Raw genomic sequence first — 22364 nt, forward strand, 5'->3', positions numbered from 1 at the left:
TAGTCTATAGGTGCACCCAAGATATCGTAACCCATACGGATCAACCGTAGCATTCCATTTTTACGGATACATTGCAATTGTAGTAACTGCTGATGTAGCTATGCGCACTAGATTTTGTGATGGGACGTTAATCCAGAGAACTAGTCTGATTGCCGTATGTGAAGTCAAGAAGGAATTTTTCCCATAATATTGAACCATTAGTGTCCGTTCCGTGAGTTTTTTGCCTTCATCTGGATCAACATGTTAGGCTATGGGTTGAACTAGATGGCCTTAAGTCTACATTCAACCTTAAAACTATGATGTATAAAAACGGATGCTATATGGTATGCAAACAAAGACAATTGAGATGAAAATCGACTGTTTTTTCTGGATGAAATGTGGACAATTTTTTTTTTCATGCTTATGTGAACTTAGGCTACGTTCACATTTGCGTTGCGTCGGGCGCAGCCGCGGCGACGCATCCGTCATGTGCCCCTATATTTAACATGGGGGGCGCATGGACATTGCGTTGTGTTGCATTTTGTGACGCATGCGTTTTTTTGGCTCAAGTTTCAGGGCGCAGAGGACGCAGCATGTTGCATTTTTTTTGCGCTAAAAAAATGAACGCATGCGTCACAAAACGCTGCATTTTGCTGCGTTTTGCATGCGTTGTGCGTTGCGTCGCCGACGCAGCACACAACAACACAAATGTGAACGTAGCCTTAGCCGTACAAGTTTAGATATTGTAGCTAAGAGCCCCCAAATGGCTATACCTTCCTCCCCCAGCTGCTAGCACTACGTTCTACTGCCTAAGGACGATTCAGTCTTACGCTTTTTTGGTATGAGTTCTATCTCTATTTTTCAAGGCTAGCACTTGTACCCATAAAGGCTCATGCAGACTTCAGTGATTTTTGTCATACCCAAAAAAAAAACACGATCTAAGTTTCATCAGTCTTTGTGATCAAAGTATCATCAGAGTTTGGTCAGTTTTTTTTATAAAAAAAGACAAAAACTGATGGATGTTGCTCGGGCTTCTCCTGGTGAACAGTCTGTGAAAAACGGACATCACACAGATGACATCTGAGTACTGTCTAATTTTTCATTTTTGTTTTGCGAGTTTGGTTTGACACTTGGATCAATATCAGGCAAGTCTCCTTGTTTTTCTGTTGACCACTTGGTCCGAAAAAAAAACATCAAACATGTAAACTACCCCATAAACTATCATAGGTACGAGTGATATTTGTGAAAAATACATACAGTCATGGCCCAAAGAGTTGGCACCCTTGAAATTGTCCCAGAAATGGAAGAGTTTTTCCAAGATAATTTTTGCAATTTCACATGTTTTCTTATACACATGTTTATTTATTTGGGTGGATTGGAAAAGCACAAAAAAAAACAGGAAAGAAAGGCAAATTAGACAGAATTTCAAATAAAAAACCCCAAATTGTATGAGAAAATCACTGTCATCTGAATGAGCTCGTATGTATTTTGTATTTCATTTGGCTTAACTCCTCTCCGACATTGGGCGTTAATGCCGATGTCGGACTCTCTCCCTTTGATATGGACATTTAACTCTTGCTTCTGGAAATCCCACCCATCGGTGACCCCGTCACGTGATCGCAGGTCACCGATGGGTTGGCCTGACAACCAGAGGACTCCAGCAGACCTCTAAGGTTGTCATAGCCAGCTTGCTATGAGCACCGCCCTGTGGCGACGCTCATGGCAAGTGAGCAATTCTGCGAAATACAGGCGATCTGATCATCGCCTATATGTAGCAGAGCCAACCGGACAAATGCAGCTTCTAGTCTCCCATGGAGACTATTGAAGCTTGAAAAAAAAAAATTTAAAACAAGTTTTAAAAAATATTGAACAAATATAAAAGTTCAAATCACCCCCCTTTTGCCCTATTCAAAATAAATCAATTAAAAAAAAAGCATACACATATTTGGTATCGTCACATTCAGAATCGCCCGATCTATCAATATATAAAAGGAATCAATCCGATCGCTAAACGGCGTAATGAGAAAAAAAAGTCAAAACGCCAGAATTACGTTTTTTGGTTGGCACAACATTGCACTAAAATGCAATAACGGGCGATCAAAAGATCATATCTGTACCAAAATGGTATCCTTAAAAACATCAGCTCGGCACGCAAAAACTAAGCCTTCACCCAACTTGATATCATGAAAAGTAGAGACGCTACAGGTATCGGAAAATGGCACTTTTTTTTTTTTTTCAACAAACTTGGAATTTTTTTTCACATCTTACGTAAAAAAGAGGCAGGTTAGTTTTAGCATTTAGTGAACATGGTAAAAAAAAAAACAACTGTGGGATTGCACTCTTTGCAATTTGACAGCACTTGGAATTTTTTTTCCGTTTTCAGGTACACGTCATGGTAAATCTGATGGTGTCGTTCAACTCCTCCTGCAAAAAAACAATGGCCACTCACATGGCCATTATGGCCAAAAAATAAAAGTTATGGCTCTGGAAAGAAGGGGAGCCAAAAATGAAAATGCAAAACCATAAATAGCTCTGGTCCTTAAGGGGTTAAAGGGATGCCATCATCAGAATGACCAAAACTTTAAATCAGGTAGGTTTTGGTATTACATGTAGTCTTTAAAAAGTTTTTCCAATTTTCTTCATTTAAATGGTGACAAAAAATTCTGAAATTTGTAAGAAAATTTGCTTGTTACATTTTCTGAGACCCGTAACATCTTGATTTTTCGGGATCTGAGGCTGTGTGATGGTTTTTTTTTTGTGTCCTGAGCTTACATTTTTGTTGATACCATTTTGGGGTTGAAACAATGTTTTGATCGCCTCTTCTTGCATTTCATTTAAAGGTTGCAGCGGCCAAAAAAACTCAATTATGGCCCATAGGAGACATGAAGCCAGCAATCGTCTGATCGCTTGTGCATCAACACTGCTATGTATGGCAGAAATCATGATTTATGAACACCGGTCACAAGCCGGCATTCACAGGAGTATTGTAATTACAGGCACAGGGATCTTTAGCAGACCCCCGGCTGTAATGATAACCCATCGGCTCCCCACTATCAAGTGACAGGCCCGCCAATGGACAGGATGAATGATGCGCTTTGTGCCAGCGCGTGTTGAATCCTGCTGTCAGTAATTCACAGCGGGATTTAACTGGCTAATAGCTGCAAGCGGAGCACCGATCCACTTGTGGCTGTTAATGGCACTTGAGGGCTGATTAAAAGCATGTCAGGCATGTCACTCTCTATAAGGAGAAATGTTGCCCCTTAGACTTCAGTCAGAGACCTCTCATACAGCCAAATCAGATCTTATGCTTTGCACTGAGGAGGGGAAATAAGCAAAAACATGTGTCTACGAATTGAGATTCTGGTTTGGTTTTTGCCATAAGTCATGTGACAAAGCTTGTTAGTCGATATTGAGTTTTAGGATTGCTACTAAGTGACGCTAGATTTCAAGTTCTCTTCTCAAGATGGAATTTGCATATGTACATATCTTATCTCACCAAAACGTACTATTACCGTATGTTACTATAGCATTACAGCTGTCAGACGTTTGCTAAATCTTTGCCGCTCCTATTGATTGTTTTACAGCAGTTTAGTGAAGCTATAAAATGAAAGTAATTTTTCTTCCATGATAGAAATTCCACCTCCAGATTTTATATTGTGGTTTAGAAATAGCTAAATTAACAAAGACCCTGCACATGGTAGTAGGATTCGCTGTAGGGGGCCCTGGTGTTCAAGAAAAATGTGGACAGTGGTTCCCAGTAAATGTGATATTGATAATGTTCGAGTGGTCATCAAATTTATTATGGATGCACAACAAAGTAATTAGAAAACTACTGTATGTATTTTGAATCACTTAAAAGGTAGTCTTAATGCTCTTGTATAAATTATTCAAGAAATTGTGCTTGACTTCGCACTTTCAGCAAAAAGCACATTCTCTACAGAATAGAAAACAATTTGGAGAGTCTGTACTTCCAATGTGCATGCAACATGTCCTGCCATATACTTCTATAGCACCATATAGTCCCTGATAGATTAGACATAGTGATGAGCAAACGTGCTCGGATAAGGTGTTATCTGAGCATGCTCGGTGCTAACCGAGTGTCTTCTGCGTGATCGAATAATATGAGTCCCCACGCCTGCATGTCTCCCTGCTGTTCGACAATCACGACACACGCAGGGATTACCTGTTTGTTACTCAATCCCTGCATGTGTTGTGGCTCTCCAACAGCCTTAAGACACCCAGACGCGGGGACTCGAAACATATCTTTCAAGCACGCCAAAGACACTCGGTTGGCACATGAGCATGCTCGGATAACACCTTATCGGAGCACGTTCGCTCTTCACTAATTAGGCATTCATTGGAGAGAGTGTCATGTAGTTCTCCGGCATCTATTAATTGCATACACTGCACCTGTAGTGATAAACTTAAGTTTGTGAACCCTTCTGAATTTTCTGCATAAATGTGACCTAAAACTACATCAGATAGTCACACAAATCCTAAAAGTAGATCTAGAGAAAAAAATAAGTAAAAAATATTAGACGGTCATTTTAATTAAGGAAAATGATCCGATGTCACATGTATGTGAACCTTTGCTCTCAGTATCTGGTGTGGCTTTCTTTTGCAGCAATATCTCCATCTAAACATTTCTGGTAATTGTTGATTAGTCCTGCACATCAGCTTGGAGGAATTTTAGCCCAATCCTGCCTAGTGCTCTGTGAGATGTTCAAAGCTTGAGCTATTTTTTTTTATACCCTAACCCTGTTTAACTCTTCTCACAACTTTATCCCTGACCTGTCTGGTGTGTTCCTTGATTTTCATGATGCTGTTTGATCCCTAGTGTTCTATACAGATTGGGATGATTGTGGTAAATTTCTGCGCTGCTGAATCACTAGAATTCCAGAATTATTAGTATATGTGGCTTTATTATTCTACGCAGAGTTCAAGACTCCTTCATCAGGAACACCACAGGAACATCCCTAGTGTTCTGACGTTTCTGAAGCCTTCACAGAACAGCAGTAGTTTCACTGAGAATAAATTACACACTAATTATGTGACTTCTGGAGGTAATTGGTCACTCAGGATTTTATTTCGGAGTATCAGAGTGCAGGTGGCTGAATACAAACTTACGTCACAATTTTCAAATTTTACCACCTATGATTTCAATAGGGAAAATACATTGAGAAAGTTGTATATAAAAAAAGTCACATTTCTTCAAAACTTTCTTAGAAAACTACATACCAAGTGCTTTGCTAAATCACCTTTGTGTGGATCTTAAGTGATTTTATTTTGTGCGCTTGTGTAACTTGAAACTCCTAGGCCCCAATGTAAAATCTGTCCCAGATTTTAGATGATTTAGCATAATTCAATTCATAGCAAATTTTAAAATGTCCAAAAATTATTCCTAAGCAATAAAGCAAATATTACCGGGCAAATAGTCTTGTCTGGTAAGCGCCTGTCAGCACCTTGCACTGCCACATGGCCCCAGACAATATCTTGTGTATTCAAGGCAGCTAGAGGGTTCTGCTATAATTAACAGTGCCAGGCGGTTTGCCTTAATTGAAACCGGTCACAATTGTCTGGCCTGTCAGTGAGACATAATACATCATCATTGATTAACTTCATTTTTTTTGTGCTCCCCGCACTAAGAAACATGCTAGAAATGTTAAGTAGAAATTGAAATAAATGTGTCAGTGGGATCACTAGGCACAGAAGTTGAGCCTGCCTTTGTCCTATTAATGGTTATTGGGGAAAAACACTCCAATTAAAGCAAAAAAACTAAATCCTGTAGGATCACCTATTTAACATCATTTGTTACTTTACTTGAAAATATCAAATACATAAAGAACGATTAAGAGAATTACATTATTTAGCTTTGGAAAGAGACAACTAAATGGGGAGATGATTACCTTGCTTATGTACGTTGTACATAAATGGTCCATTCACAAATATGGTCAAAAGCTGATCAATGTAACTCCCCTCAAAAGACAAGAAAGCATTGCCTTCGTCTAGAGAAATAAAGGTTCATTCTACATAGAAAATAGGCCTTCTTTACCATGAGAACTATTAATCTGTGGAATAGCCGAGCCGAGGAGCTGGTCATAGCAGGAACAATTGGTGGTTTAAAAAAGGCATAGATGCTTTTTAGGAGAATACAGTTTCATGTAAAAGTTTGGGCCCCCCCCCCCCAATAAAAATGCTTATAATGAATACTTGTGGTCTTTCTTGATGAAGTAGTCATTTGTACTTTGAAACGCGTTGAATAAACCACCATTTCGTTTTACCTCCTGGGATATATGTCTCATTAATCTTCAGCAAGAGTAGAAACCGTCCACAAACCCTTTTTCACCCTTTGATACCCAGTGTAAGAAAACTTGTCCTCCATTTGTCCTCCAGAAATACAATGACTCAAAACACACATCCAAAAGTACACAGGAATGGTTGTTGAAAAAGAAAAAATGGACTGTTTTAAAATGGCCAGCAATGAGTCCTGACCTCAATCCCATTGAAAACCTTTGGGGTGAGTCAAAATTTGCCATTGGGAAAAAGAACCCTGCAAACATTCAAGAGCGTGAACAAACTGCAAAGGAAGAGTGGGAGAAAATACGTGCAAGAAGTTTATAGATGGCGACAAGAAAGGTTTGGAGGCTGTCCTCAATGCCAAAAAGTGTGCAACCAAGTATTACTTAGGGGTGCCTTTATTGCTGCACATGCTGTTTATTATGTTTCTTCTTTGAAATTGCAACACGTAAGTTGAAAAACAATATTTTTATTGTTGTCGTATGTTGGACCACTAATTAAAAAATCCTCAGGATATATCTTTGGTACATTTATTTATGAAGATATTGTACATTATATGAAAAAAAGAAAGTACCAATAATGATGTGACGCTTTTGTAAGTCTTTTTACAGTCCTGTGTGTGGCAGTAAGGCTGCTTTCACACTAGCGTCGGTACGAGGCCGTCGCGCTGCGTCGGCCCGACGTACCGACACATACTGTGAAGAAAATGCCCGACGTTGGCAGCGGAAGCAGTCTTAGGACGCTTCCGCTGCTTCATTGTAAGGTCCGGGGAGGAGGGGGTGGAGTTTTGGCCACGCATACGCGGTCGAAAATCGTGGTCCCGACGCACAAAAAAAGTTATATGTAACTTTTTTTGTGGCGGCGGTGCGCCAAAACACGACGCAACCGTCGCACGACGGTTGCGACGTGTGGCTATATGTCACAATGCGTCGGTAATGTTAGTCTATGGGGAAAAAACGCATCCTGCAGACAACTTTGCAGGATGCGTTTTTCTCCTAAACGACGCATTGCGACGTGCAGCCAAAAACGCTAGTGTGAAAGTAGCCTAAGACAGCTGTCTGCAGCAACAGCACCCTCTCTACGCCCCATTCCCGCTTCCAGAATAAGCCTCAGGACACTGGACTGAGTATGATGATGCCAGGGCCAAACACGGAAAACATTGAGGGAGCACTGCTTGGAAAGCTTCTGTGGTACCCAGTTTTTATTAGGACACATAGATGAAATTCTGGAGGATCATCGTATAAGATAGTTGGGTGGTAATCTAGTTCCCATAATTCAGTAGACTAACACGTTTCCGTCTTGTTGTATATAAGACCCGCTATCCTGGAGCAAAATTCAAGTCTCAAATTTTCCTTCAGATTCTCCCTAAACCAATTGAACAGTATATCTCAAACCTTTCTTTCTAATTTTCTGATGACATCACTGCTGCCCTTTATTCACCATTTCCAGGTGGTTTTACATACAGTATACCCTGACAGCAGGAGATATACATTGAGGAGCATATGTTCTGCGTTAAGGAGCTCAGTACATAACAAGGGATGTAATTAAATCCCTTTCATTCTATTATAACTCGATGTTGTAGATGCTGGATTGTTCAGCAATTAACAGATTAACGGTGCACTGATGGAACATTGTACAGTCAGGTTCTAATTGTATTATCTACGTATTCTAATCATAAACTGCACTTATGTTCCTTGTAATCAGACTGCTCAAGCTGATAGTGATGGTGGAAAAGAAATGATAAATTGTCTAATTAGAGACAATGTCCTTTAATCACGAGCAAGAAATATGTAATTACAGTGTATAACTCTAACTAGCATTAATATGTTTGCCTATAATGGTCAGTGATCTCGGTTTCACTCTCTTGATATTTTTACCTTCTTCAAGGAATAAATCACTCAAGCTTTGTTCACACGACCGTTACAGGCTCCAGCAACAGTTCTTTCACTTTTGAAGACCTGAATATTGCAGAATGATCACCATGTGGAACCTGAAAGGTGTACACAGATGCAAATGTTGTAATACAAGAAAAAACTATTAACTTATTTACCAATCCGGCAGTGATGCTTCGGCAGTCATACCGCGTTTTGTTTACAAGCAGCCAACATATGATCACTGCAGGAAATCGGTGACCATAACAAGTATGTCGTTGAGCTCTGATATCAATAAGGTATGATTCATGACCGCTGTGGTCACTCATTTTTGAGCAGTAGTCTCATGCTGGCTGCCTATAATCAAAGTGTGGAAGAACCACCAGATCGTTAGTTCTGTATCGGCAGTGAAAGAAGAGGTACATAACAGTGTAGTGTTTTAATGTAATGTTTTTAGAAGACAGAAAATTCTTTGAATGTCCCCATAAGGTTAGCTGAACGCATTGGGATTATGTGTATATATATATATATATACACTCACTGGCCACTTTATTAGGTACACCTGTCCAACTTCTTGTTAACACTTAATTTCTAATCAGCCAATCACATGGCGGCAACTCAGTGCATTTAGTCATGTAGACATGGTCAAGACAATCTCCTGCAGTTCAAACCGAGCATCAGTATGGGGAAGAAAGGTGATTTGAGTGCCTTTGAACGTGGCATGGTTGTTGGTGCCAGAAGGGCTGGTCTGAGTATTTCAGAAACTGCTGATCTACTGGGATTTTCACGCACAACCATCTCTAGGGTTTACAGAGAATGGTCCGAAAAAGAAAAAAAATCCAGTGAGCGGCAGTTCTGTGGGCGGAAATGCCTTGTTGATGCCAGAGGTCAGAGGAGAATGGGCAGACTGGTTCGAGCTGATAGGCAACAGTGACTCAAATCGCCACCCGTTACAACCAAGGTAGGCCTAAGAGCATCTCTGAACGCACAGTGCGTCGAACTTTGAGGCAGATGGGCTACAGCAGCAGAAGACCACACCGGGTACCACTCCTTTCAGCTAAGAACAGGAAACTGAGGCTACAATTTGTACAAGCTCATCGAAATTGGACAGTAGAAGATTGGAAAAACGTTGCTTGGTCTGATGAGTCTCGATTTCTGCTGCGACATTCGGATGGTAGGGTCAGAATTTTGCGTAAACAACATGAAAGCATGGATCCATCCTGCCTTGTATGGAGCATCTTTGGGATGTGCAGCCGACAAATCTGCGGCAACTGTGTGATGCCATCATGTCAATATGGACCAAAATCTCTGAGGAATGCTTCCAGCACCTTGTTGAATCTATGCCACGAAGAATTGAGGCAGTTCTGAAGGCAAAAGGGGTCCAACCCGTTACTAGCATGGTGTACCTAATAAAGTGGCCGGTGAGTGTATATACATATATATATGTGTGTGTGTGTGTATATATATATATATATATATATATATATATATATATATACACATATATACAGTACAGACCAAAAGTTTGGACACACCTCATTTAAAGGTTTTTCTGTATTTTCATGACTATGAAAATTGTACATTCACACTGAAGGCATCAAAACTATGAATTAACACATGTGGAATTATATACTTAACAAACAAGTGTGAAACAACTGAAATTATCTTATATTCTAGGTTCTTCAAAGTAGCCACCTTTTGCTTTGATGACTGCTTTGCACATTCTTGGCATTCTCTTGATGAGCTTCAAGAGGTAGTCACCGGGAATGGTCTTCCAACAATTTTGAAGGAGTTCCCAGAGCTGCTTAGCACTTGTTGGCCCTTTTGCCTTCACTCTGCGGTCCAGCTCACCCCAAACCATCTCGATTGGGTTCTGGTCTGGTGACTGTGGAGGGCAGGTCATCTGGCCTAGCACCCCATCACTCTCCTTGGTCAAATAGCCCTTACACAGCCTGGAGGTGTGTTTGGGGTCATTGTCCTGTTGAAAAATAAATGATGGTCCAACTAAACGCAAACCGGATGGAATAGCATGCCGCTGCAAGATGCTGTGGTAGCCATGCTGGTTCAGTATGCCTTCAATTTTGAATAAATCCCCAACAGTGTCACCAGCAAAGCACCCCCACACCATCACACCTCCTCCATGCTTCACGGTGGGAACCAGGCATGTAGAGTCCATCCGTTCACCTTTTCTGCGTCGCACAAAGACGGTGGTTGGAACCAAAGATCTCAAATTTGGACTCATCAGACCAAAGCACAGATTTCTACTGGTCTAATGTCCATTCCTTATGTTCTTTAGCCCAAACAAGTCTCTTCTGCTTGTTGCCTGTCAATGGTTTCCTAGCAGCTATTTTACCATGAAGTCTCCTCTTAACAGTTGTTGTAGAGATGTGCCTGCTGCTAGAACTCTGTGTGGCATTGACCTGGTCTCTAATCTGAGCTGCTGTTAACCTGCGATTTCTGAGGCTGGTGACTCGGTTAAACTTATCCTCAGAAGCAGGGGTGACTCTTGGTCTTCCTTTCCTGGGGCGGTCCTCATGTGAGCCAGTTTCTTCGTAGCGCTTGATGGTTTTTGCCACTGCACTTGGGGACACTTTCAAAGTTTTCCCAATTTTTCGGACTGACTGACCTTCATTTCTTAGGGTATGTGTCCACGTTCAGGAAACGCTGCGTGTTTGACCCTGCACAGAGCCGCAGCGTCAAACACGCAGCGTCCAGATGTTACAGCATAGTGGAGGGGATTTTATCAAATCCCGTCTCCACTATGCGTGGTAACACGCACCCGGCGGCCCTGCGATTCCGGACTTGAGGCGCGTCTTTTAAGATCGCAGCATGTCCGTGTACCTTGCGGCGACGCTGCGCCGCCGCAAGGTATATCACAGGGCCTTATGTGTGGGGTGCGATGATGCCGGATGTGTGCAATGAACACATCCGGCATCATCGCGTCACAGAAGGGGGCGGGGCTTAGGGCAGAGCGGGTTTGCCGCTCCGTCCAAACCGCCGGCCATCCTGAAGGTGGAAACATACCCTTAAATTAATGATGGCCACTTGTTTTTCTTAGCTGCTTTTTTCTTGCCATAATACAAATTCTAACAGTCTATTCGGTAGGACTATCAGCTGTGTATCCACCAGACTTCTGCACAACACAACTGATTGTCCCAACCCCATTTATAAGGCAAGAATTCCCACTTATTAAACCTGACGGCACACCTGTGAAGTGAAAACCATTCCCGGTGACTACCTCTTGAAGCTCATCAAGAGAATGCCAAGAGTGTGCAAAGCAGTCATCAAAGCAAAAGGTGGCTACTTTGTAGTGGTTGTAGTGTTCCCTTTACTTTTTTGAGCAGTGTGTGTGTATATATATATATATATATATATATATATATCTAATATATAAAGCTGAATGTGTGTGTGTGTGTATGTATGTATGTATGTATGTATGTCCGGGATTGGCATCTGAACCGTAGCAGCTACAGCCACAAAATTTTGCACAGTCACACGTCTGGACCCCGAGAGCGTCATAGGCTATGTTGTGAGGTGAAATTTTAACCCCGCGCTTTCCAATTCACCAAACAATTTTGCCCCTATCTACATAATGGGGAAAAAGTGAAAGGAAAAGTGTTGGAGGCGTCGCAGCTACAGGCACAAAATTTTGCACAGTCACACGTCTGGACCCTGAGAGCGTCAAAGCTATATTGTGAGGTGAAATTTTAACCCCGCGCTTTCCAAGTCACCAAACAATTTTGCCCCTATCTACATAATGGGGAAAAAATGAAAGGAAAAGTGTTGGAGGCAAATTAACAGCTGCCAGATGTGAACAAGGGGGACTTAAAGAATGACAGCGATGGCACCAAAGAGTATATACTGTACAGTTGCTAAGGTGGGGCCCCAACATGGGATAATCACACCACCACGGGGATATGAACACACACACAAAATGCGCCACACACTACCACGTGCTCGAACACATATACCACCCTCAGTGCACATTTCACCACACATACACCAACCTCGCCACATAAAAGTAGAAACACAAAAGTCGCCGCTCAAAACTCGCCACGCGCAAAACTCTCCACATGCAAAACTCGCCACACGTGCAAAACTCGCCACACGCAAAACTTGCACACGCAGAAAAATTGCCACACGCAGAAAAATTGCCACATGCACAAAAGTTGCAACACATGCAAAAGTTGCCTCACACAAAACTTGCACATACTCAAAAGGCACCACACATAAAACTCGCCACGCGCAAAACTCGCCATGCGCAAAACTTGCTGCACACAACTTGCTACACTAACCTGTCACATGCAACTCGACACACAAAAAGTTGCTACACGCATGTCGCCACACAAAACTCATCTCACAAAAGTCCCTACATGCATGTCGCCACACGCAACTCAACACACACAACTTGACACACGAAACTCGCCCTAAAACACACACAAGTCTGGTATCCTTCAAAAATAAAAATCTGATTAATAAGCAGACAAACTACAAGAGCAACAAATGTACCATATAGGAATCCGGCAGCTGTCAGTCACATGACCAGTCTATTATGTGTATGTGTGAGCTAATATATACTGCCAGGGGGTGGGCTTACTGTTGGCTGGGGATTTATCAGGCTGCCATTTTAGCTTACAAATACTGAGGTAAAAATACTGACCAAATAACGTGTGAACGAGGGCTAATACAGGAGGAGATGGCATACAGCTATATACTATATACAGGAGATGACACACAGGTATATACTATTTACAGGGGAGATGACACACAGGTATATACTATATACAGGAGGAGATGACACACAGATATATACTATATACAGGAGAGATGACACACAGGTATATACTATATAGAGGAGGAGATGACATACAGGTACATACTACATACAGGAGGAGATGACATACAGGTATATACTATATACAGGAGGAGATGACACACAGGTATATACTATATACAGGAGCAGATTACCTACAGGTATATAGTATATACAGGAGGAGATGACACAGGTATATGCTATGTATAGGAGGAGATGACATACAGGTATATACTATATACAGGAGATGACACACAGATATATACTATATATAGGTGAGATGACACACAGGTATATACTATATACAGGAGATTACATACAGGTATATCTAATATATAAAGCTGAATGTGTGTATGTATGTATGTATGTGTGTATGTCCGGGATTGGCATCTGTACCGTCGCAGCTACAGCCACAAAATTTTGCACAGTCACACGTCTGGACCCCGAGAGCGTCATAGGCTATGTTGTGAGGTGAAATTTTAACCCCGCGCGTTCCAATTCACCAAACAATTTTGCTCCTATCTACATAATGGGGAAAAAGTGAAGGGAAAAGTGTTGGAGGAAAATTGACAGCTGCCAGATGTGAACAATGAGGACTTAAAGAATGAGAGCGATGGCGACAAAGAGTATATACCGTACAGTTGCTAAGGTGGGGCCCCGACATGGGATACTCACCACACACGGGGATATGAACACAAACACAAAATGCGCCACACACTACCACGTGCCTGAACACATATACCACCCTCAGCACACATTTCACCACACACACACACCAACCTCGCCACATAAAAGTCGAAACACAAAAGTCACCACTCAAAACTCGCTACATGCAAAACTCGCCATATGCAAAACTAGGCTCACGCAAAACTCGCCACACGTGCAAAACTCACCTCATGGAAAACTCACCTCATGCAAAACTTGCACACACAGAAAAATTGCCACATGTACAAAAGTTGCACCACATGCAAAAGTTGCCTCACACAAAACTTGCACATACTCAAAATGCACCACACATAAAACTCGCCACGCGCAAAACTCGCCATGCACAAATCTTGCTGCACACAACTTGCTACACTAACCTGTCACATGCAACTCAACACACAAAATGTTGCTACACGCATGTCGCCACACAAAACTCATCTCACAAAAGTCGCTACATGCATGTCGCCACACGCAACTCAACACACACAACTTGACACATAAAACTCGCCCTAAAACACACACAAGTCTGGTATTGTCCTTCAAAAATAAAAATCTGATTAATAAGCAAACTACAAGAGCAACAAATGTACCATATAGGAAATACGGCAGCTGTCAGTCACATGACCTGTCTATTATGTGTATGTGTGAGCTAATATATACTGCCAGGGGGGAGGGCTTCCTGTTGGCTGGGGATTTATCAGGCTGCCAATAGCAACCAATCACAGCTCAGCTTCTATTTTGCTACAGTTAATTAACCTGAGCTCTGATTGGTTAATATAGGCAACAAAGACATTCTCAGTATAACAAAGCTAATATATGTTGTGAAATGCTTCTATTTGCTTAGTTTTTGCCTTTTAATAATTACATTTCTATCTATTTGTTTTGTGGTTTTTGTGTGCAGAATAAATTTTTGTTAACACATTCTATTTTGCTAACAGCAGTCATTAACCCGGGCGAAGCCGGGTAGTACAGCTAGTATATATATATATATATATATATATATGTATATATTGAACAAAGGTATCTTCTGGATACCTGGTAAGCGTAAGGCAAGCGAGCACTAGATGTCCGGAGTAGAAGAATGGGCAGCAATCACCGTTCTTGATGCAATCCTTTATTCGAAGTGATTAAAACACGGTGGCGGGAGAAATGGCCGGAAGCAACAATCGGACTACGGCCGTTTCATGCTGTGTGCACTTCCACGATTGTTGTCTTTGTACATTTTTCCCGATGCCATGTTTTAATCGCTTTGAATAAAGCTTTGCATCAGGAATAGAGATGATCAAATAGCTTAGGATTACTGCTTATCCAAATTGCTATAGCGCTTACCAAATAGCTGCATCGGGAAACTGGATACCTGGAGCGCTCCTGATAATCAGCTGTCTGTCGCCACAGCTGCATGTGTCGCTTGGAAAGCCTGTTGTGACTCTCACACAGCCGCAACACATGCAGCTGCAGTGCCAAACAGCTGATTACCGGGAGCGCTCCAGATATCCAGGTTACCGAGGCAGCTATTCGGGAAGCGCTGCAACTATTCGGTTAAGCACTTATCTGAAGCTATTCGATCATCCCTAATCAGGAACGGTGAGTGCTGCTCATTCTTCTACTCTAGACATCTTGTTGAACTGCATTTCTTGGTAGCACCAGAGTTCCTCATTAGTGATGAGCGAATATACTCGTTACTCGAGATTTCCCGAGCACACTCGGGTGTCCTCCGAGTATTTTTTAGTGCTCGGAGATTTAGTTTTTTTCGCCGCAGCTGGATGATTTACAGCTACCAGCCTGCTTGATTACATGTGGGGATTCCCTAGCAACCAGGCAACCCCCACATGTACTTATGCTGGCTTACAGATGTAAATCATTCAGCTGAGGCGATGAAAACTAACTCTCTGAGCACTAAAAAATACTCGGAGGACACCCTAGCGTGCTCGGGAAATCTCGAGAAACCAGTATATTCGCTCATTACTATGCTCATTTATCCCCCAGAGTTCCATGGAGCTGATCAGCAAGGCACACCAATACTAGCGTACTGGTCATGGTGGCGGGCTTACTTTCTCCTTTTGACTGAAGCGAGCACTAGCGTCCAGCTGAATATCATGACTTAGCACGAGGAGGGTTGGGTTGCTGATTTGCCAACAGTTCCTGTTGAATTAATACCCAATTTAACCAACCCTTCTAATTCAGCTTTTTGATCCCCCAAAAAGCAGGTTTTCGTGATCGATGGGTCTTATATCAGACTTGACCACCACTCATCAGACATGTATTTAGACATAAAAAAATATGCTCCTTCAAATGAAAACTCATAACCCCTTTTATTTTGCAGAGAGCATGCTCTAATTTAAGCATCTGAAATTGATATTTCAATCCATTGATTATGATAATACAGAAAACGAAAGAAAAAAACAAAAACATATACCCCATAGTAAGTAATTAGTAATAGTACATGCAAATAACATAGGGCACTTAGTTAACACTATTTTTATTAAGAAAAAGTCATCCCACCGTGACAAGGTGACCCAATCGAGATTGTCCTATCCTGTCTCTAGTGTTAAAACCTTTCCTTGTATCAGGCGACCTCAATGTAGATAAGGGCAGAGCAGGACAATTTTAATAGTAAAATATATTAAAACCACGCAAGTCTCAAACTGGGAAACTAGAACTCGTGAACAATTCGGGAAACTTTGGGTTTCTTCTATTGATCTACATCAAGACCCTTCCATTAAAGCATTTATCATAATTTTCAGCTACAGTTTCATGAGGTTTTTTGGGAATGGAAGTACAATGGAGAACATTACAGACCCTTATGTAATATTACACATTACAACTTCAATCTTATACAATTTACATAGTTGTTACTGCTTGCACTATAATTGCTAAATGGGATTTTTGGAGCTACCGCAAAGAATTTGTATTAAAAGAAAGTTAACTAAATAGTTTATTTCTTAGAGAAAACAGATATTCATTCCCAAGACATGAAGATTTAATAGTGGGACTAAAGTTTTGTCAAAGGCTCCCTGCAGACAATCTGCAAAATTACTCGTAAAAAGAATGTATATGATTGCAGGATATGAACTCAAGGGACTGGACACCTCTGATAAATCTGAATAAATGTGCTTTGTCTATAAAAGTGTTTTTAAGGATGCCGATTAAAAGGGTATAAATCTGTATTGAAGTACAGAGATGGCTTTCATACCTACATTCAGACCTTTATGCAAATTACAATAATTTCACCTGACAAATGAGCACTTTACGCTTTCATCAGGTGAATGCTTTTTCCCTGTAATTGGTCAAGGGAAATGCACACTAAAAGGCATAATATTAACTAGCTGTGACTGCTTGGAGGTTCAATAAATTACAATAGCAGTTGGTGCTGCAGTTGAGATGCCACCAAAGCACCCACCTTCACAATACTACGAGCATCTTAAAGATTTACACGTCATTGAGGCTGTTGATGGGGCTGCTGTGGGTGCCCTTGAGCATGGGTGGCGGATGGCTATTTTTTTCAACTTGGACAATCCTTCATCTGATTTCAATGGGGAGAGAGGAAAAAGCCACTGACAGACTCCTCTGACAGCGACTCATCTTCCCTGACAACAAAAATATCAATCTGCCTTTCAAATTCCAATGGCCTGATCCTTCTCTCGCTCAACCTTATCTGTGGGGGGAAAAGTCTGGCTTCCATGCACATCAGATGGTTGGTCATGCCTAAATTGTTGGGTTCAAATGACTTTCATCTAATGTGTATGAAACCTTTAGAGTGAGGGTTCTCATCCGTGGTTGCTTCCATCCAATTGAGCAGGACTCTTCCTTACACCAGAGTAATATAATAATAATAATAATTTTATTTATATAGCGCCAACATATTCCGCAGCGCTTTACAACTTATAGAGGGGACTTATACAGACAATAGACATTACAGCATAACAGAAATCACAGTTCAAAACAGATACCAGTAGGAATGAGGGCCCTGCTCGCAAGCTTACAATCTATGAGGAAAAGGGGAGACACGAGAGGTGGATGGTAACAATTGCTTTAGTTATTTGGACCAGCCATAGTGTAAGGCTCGGGTGTTCATGTAAAGCTGCATGAACCAGTTAACTACCTAAGTATGTAACAGTACAGACACAGAGGCTATTAACTGCATAATATGATTGTTAGCTCTAGAGTCCCGCACCAAAATGTATAACCCCTTCTTTATATTGCTCCCTCTCTATACCATACATCACGACAGACTCATTTTTAAAAAAAAAAATTGCTGCTGCTACCATGGCACAAACATGGTATATTTTTTTTTATTTGACCTAAAATGCTACATATTCTTATAAACAAGGCTGCCAGTCACAATAGAGAGGGATGTATGTAATGAATAACTTTTCTAAGGTTAGATATTTTCTATAACTGTTACAAGTACCACTCAATTTCAAGTTTTTCTGGCTCTTCTAGATTTGTCTGTAGAATACAAACACTTGAAGGCTATATTGAACATTGTACTTCATGCGTGATATTCGGAACAGAACTAGGACATCTTTCAATGTTAAGGTCATTGTTTATATTGTTCCCCGCATAGCGAAAGACAAGTCAAATATTTAAATTCCCTTTATTTACAAGCAGAATTTCAAGCTTTTATATTAATCACCTTTCGTGGAATGAAACTTCCTTGAAAAATTTCCTAAAGTTCTGGAAATATTTCTACCTAATGTACAGTCCATGGACAAATTTGGACATACCAACATGATAAACATGGATGACAAGAGCATTTTTTTACATACTGGTTCACCATCTGCTCTCTTGAGAGAGTTTTGCATATTGTTGTAATTGGGTTCAAAATTGTATCAAGAGAATTAATGAGATTTGGTAGAAAGTCTTGGCTTGCAGTTGATGAGTTAAAATTTGAAGTAGGCAACATAGGTTTGTGAAGGCAACCAGGTTCCTTCAAAATAGATATGGCACATTATATTTATGAAATGTGCAGTGGACATCAATATATGAAAATGGGGCATAGCCATTTCAAAATGTATTGCCAAAAGATGTAAATGTATCTAAAAGGTAAAATAAAAAGAACTATACAATAATTCCTCCCGTAATTGAATGAGAGAAAAGTGCAGTCCCATTCAAGGCTGAACCACAATGTATGGATCTGTGCAATTTTCGTTGTGCCGTATTACCTTCAATCAACTGATCTGCATAAGTGCTGGGAATCAAACACCACTGATCTAGGTATGGCCAAAACATCTGGGGAAATTATATCTTAGTTGCCTAGACTCGTAAAATTGTCCCTTAAAAAATGGACCAATATTGACATAGTGAATGGAGGGTAAGAGATTAGAGTAGTGGATATAACCAAAGATCTAATGGCACTTTTGATTGTGGTCCGGGATCTATATCTTTTCAGTTCCTGCTTTGGATTCTATTTTTTTTTTTTTGCAGGGTCTAAATTTGGGGTTTGATTGTCTGAAGACAGTAAGTGTATTAAATCGAACTGGTTTCAGTTTAAAAGCAATCCAAAGTAAGATTTTCACCATGCAGAATCAATGTATGGTAAACACTGAATTATGGACCTTTTTCTGCCGTCTTATGAACTAGTTCATTCTGTCTGTGTGGTCTATGGCCCATCAGAGGGCTGGAGAGGCATATCTTTGACTACTCATTGGAGAGTCTGAGATTATGGTGGCCACTTTGCAACAAGAGGGTAAATGGGGCTCTAGAACAGGAACAGTTACATCAAATGTCAAAAGGAGGGCACCTCATATGATTGTGTACCATACCACAACAGAACCCAGTGAGCTCTCTTATAATGCGATTGGATCAGTTCGGGTGTGAGGTTTTCCAGGATTTCTAATGTATATGAGGTACTTAAGTTTTTTATATATACACTGCTCAAAAAAATAAATGGAACACTAAAATCCCACATCCTAGATATCACTGAATTAAATATTCCAGTTGTAAATCTTTATTCATTACATAGTGGAATGTGTTGAGAACAATAGAACCTAAAAATGATCAACGTAAATTACAACTAATATCTCACGGAGGTCTGGAGCTGCAATGATGCTCAAAATCAAAGGCTGATCCAACTTCAGTGGAAATGCCTCAAGACAAGCAAATGATGCTCAGTAGTGTGTGTAGCCTCCACGTGCCTGTATGATCTCCCTACAACGCCTGGGCATGCTCCTGATGAGGTGGCGGATGGTCTCCTTAGGGATCTCCTCCCAGACCTGGACTAAACCATCTGTCAACTCCTGGGCAGTCTGTGGTGCAACGTGATGTTAGTGGATGGCGCGAGACATGATGTCCCAGATGTGTTCAATCGGATTCAGGTCTGGGGAACGGGCGGGCCAGTCCACAGCTTCAATGCCTTCATCTTGCAGGAACTGCTGACACACTCCAGCCACATGAGATCTGGCATTGTCCTGCATTAGGAGGAACCCAGGGCCAACCACACCAGCATATGGTCTCACAAGGGGTCTGAGGATCTCATCTCGTTACCTAATGGCAGTCAGGCTACCTCTGGCAAGCACATAGAGGGCTGTGCGGCCCTCCAAAGAAATGCTACCCCACACCATTACTGACCAACTGCCAAATCGGTCATGCTGAAGGTTGTTGCAGGCAGATTGCTCTCCACAGCATCTCCAGACTCTGTCACGTCTGTCACATGTGCTCAGTGTGAACCTGCTTTCATCTGTGAAGAGCACAGGGCGCCAGTGGTGAATTTGCCAATCCTGGTGTTCTGTGGCAAATGCCAAGGGTCCTGCGTGGTGTTAGGCTGTGAACACAACCCCCATCTGTGGACGTCGGGCACTCATACCATCCTCATGGAGTCAGTTTCTAACCGTTTGTGCAGACACATGCACATTTGTGGCCTGCTGGAGGTCATTTTGCAAGGCTCTGGCAGTGCTCTTCCTGTTCCTCCTTGCACAAAGGCTGAGGTAGCAGTCGTGCAGCTGGGTTGTTGCCCTCTTATGGCCCCTTCCACATCTCCTGGTGTACTGGCCTGTCTCTTGGTAGCCCCTCCAGCCTCTGGACACTATGCTGACAGACACAGCAAACCTTCTTGCCACAGCTCGCATTGATGTGCCATCCTGGATGAGCTGTGTATCCACCAGACTTCTGCACAACACAACTAATGGTCCCAACCCCATTTATACGGCAAGAAATCCCACTTATTAAACCTGACAGGGCACACCTGTGAATTGAAAACCATTCCCGGTGACTACCTCTTGAAGCTCATCAAGAGAATGCCAAAAGTATGCAAAGCAGTCATCAAAGCAAAAGGTGGCTACTTTGAAGAACCTACAATATAAGACATAATTTCAGTTGCTTCACACTTTTTTGTTAAGTATATAATTCCACATGTGTTAAATCATAGTTTTGATGCGCTCAGTGTGAATGTACAATTTTCATAGTCATGAAAATACAGAAAAATCTTTAAATGAGATGTGTCCAAATTTTTGGTCTTTACTGTTTGTATATATATATATATATATATATATATATATATATATATATATATATATATATATATATATATATATATATATATATATATATATATAGGCCCTGGACTTTGGATCCTATAAGAGTAGAGACAGAAAGAAATTTGTTTTTGCCTGGCTTTTTCCTATATTTTTTGACCATTATAATCTTTTGGTGTGATTCTTCATCGAGTGCCTATTGAACCTTTGTATCATCCAATCATCAGAAATGCAGAAATTCCCGTTCATAGCACTACTCCATCAAGTTAGTGAATTTTTTGTGTTAAGGTCTGTATCTGGATCATCACTTACTAAACTAGAGGAGGCTGTTTGCATTGCTTTCCTACCCAGAGAACTGCAAATAGGAAAGGGTCTATGACCAGAAACCTTAAGGGGGGCAAAATTTATGTATGTGATCAGTGTCGAAATGCGATACTATGGGCCCACCAGTAACATCAACTCCAGGGCCCCATTTTCAGCTAAATGCAAATGTGACATCTTCATTCACAAATTTCTATAGCAATAACCTGGGTTGATTATTAAATTAATAAGATGCCACCTTTGTCAGTACATAGTGAATCCAGTGTATTGTGCCAAATTACTGCTCATATAGGAGGATGGCTTCCTACTCCTGCACAGGGGCCCTCCGGAGGATTCTTCTGTTCTCTTGTGGGTCAGTCCGAACCTGCATGTGGTCATATTATTGCAAAGATCTTGGAGATCATTGGTTAGCTCAAATGAAGAGCAGGATATTTTCAAGTAGATCGTAAGTTTGTTTGTTTTTTTTTCACAGTGTCCGGTTTCAGGATCCGGCACCGTCTGAGTATCACATTTGAAGTTTACACTTTGTATTTGCCTACACATAGTATGCAGTGCAAATCACAAGTCAGTCACACCTGATGATAATATCCTTCAAGGCTGTGACTAAGGGCCCCTTCACACTGTGCAATCAAAGTCTGAACGAGCGTTCGATTTGTGACGTTTATCCGTCCTCGTTCCGAGGTTGCAAAGTGTGACATGGCGTTACGATTTGCGACGCAGCCCAGCATCGTACGATGTGAAAGAAAGAGCAGAACTTTCTTTCGTCGTAAATGTCTCGCTGTGGCGGTCGAAATCGTAGTATGTGACGGCGGTCATACGAGCTCGTAATGCGACTACGTGGGTTGGGCTTCCGCATACCTGTCTCCTGATTGGGCGTGACGTTTTAGCACGCCCATGCTGGTAATA

Source organism: Ranitomeya variabilis, chromosome 4 (genome assembly GCF_051348905.1).
Source record: "Ranitomeya variabilis isolate aRanVar5 chromosome 4, aRanVar5.hap1, whole genome shotgun sequence".
NCBI lineage: Eukaryota > Metazoa > Chordata > Amphibia > Anura > Dendrobatidae > Ranitomeya > Ranitomeya variabilis.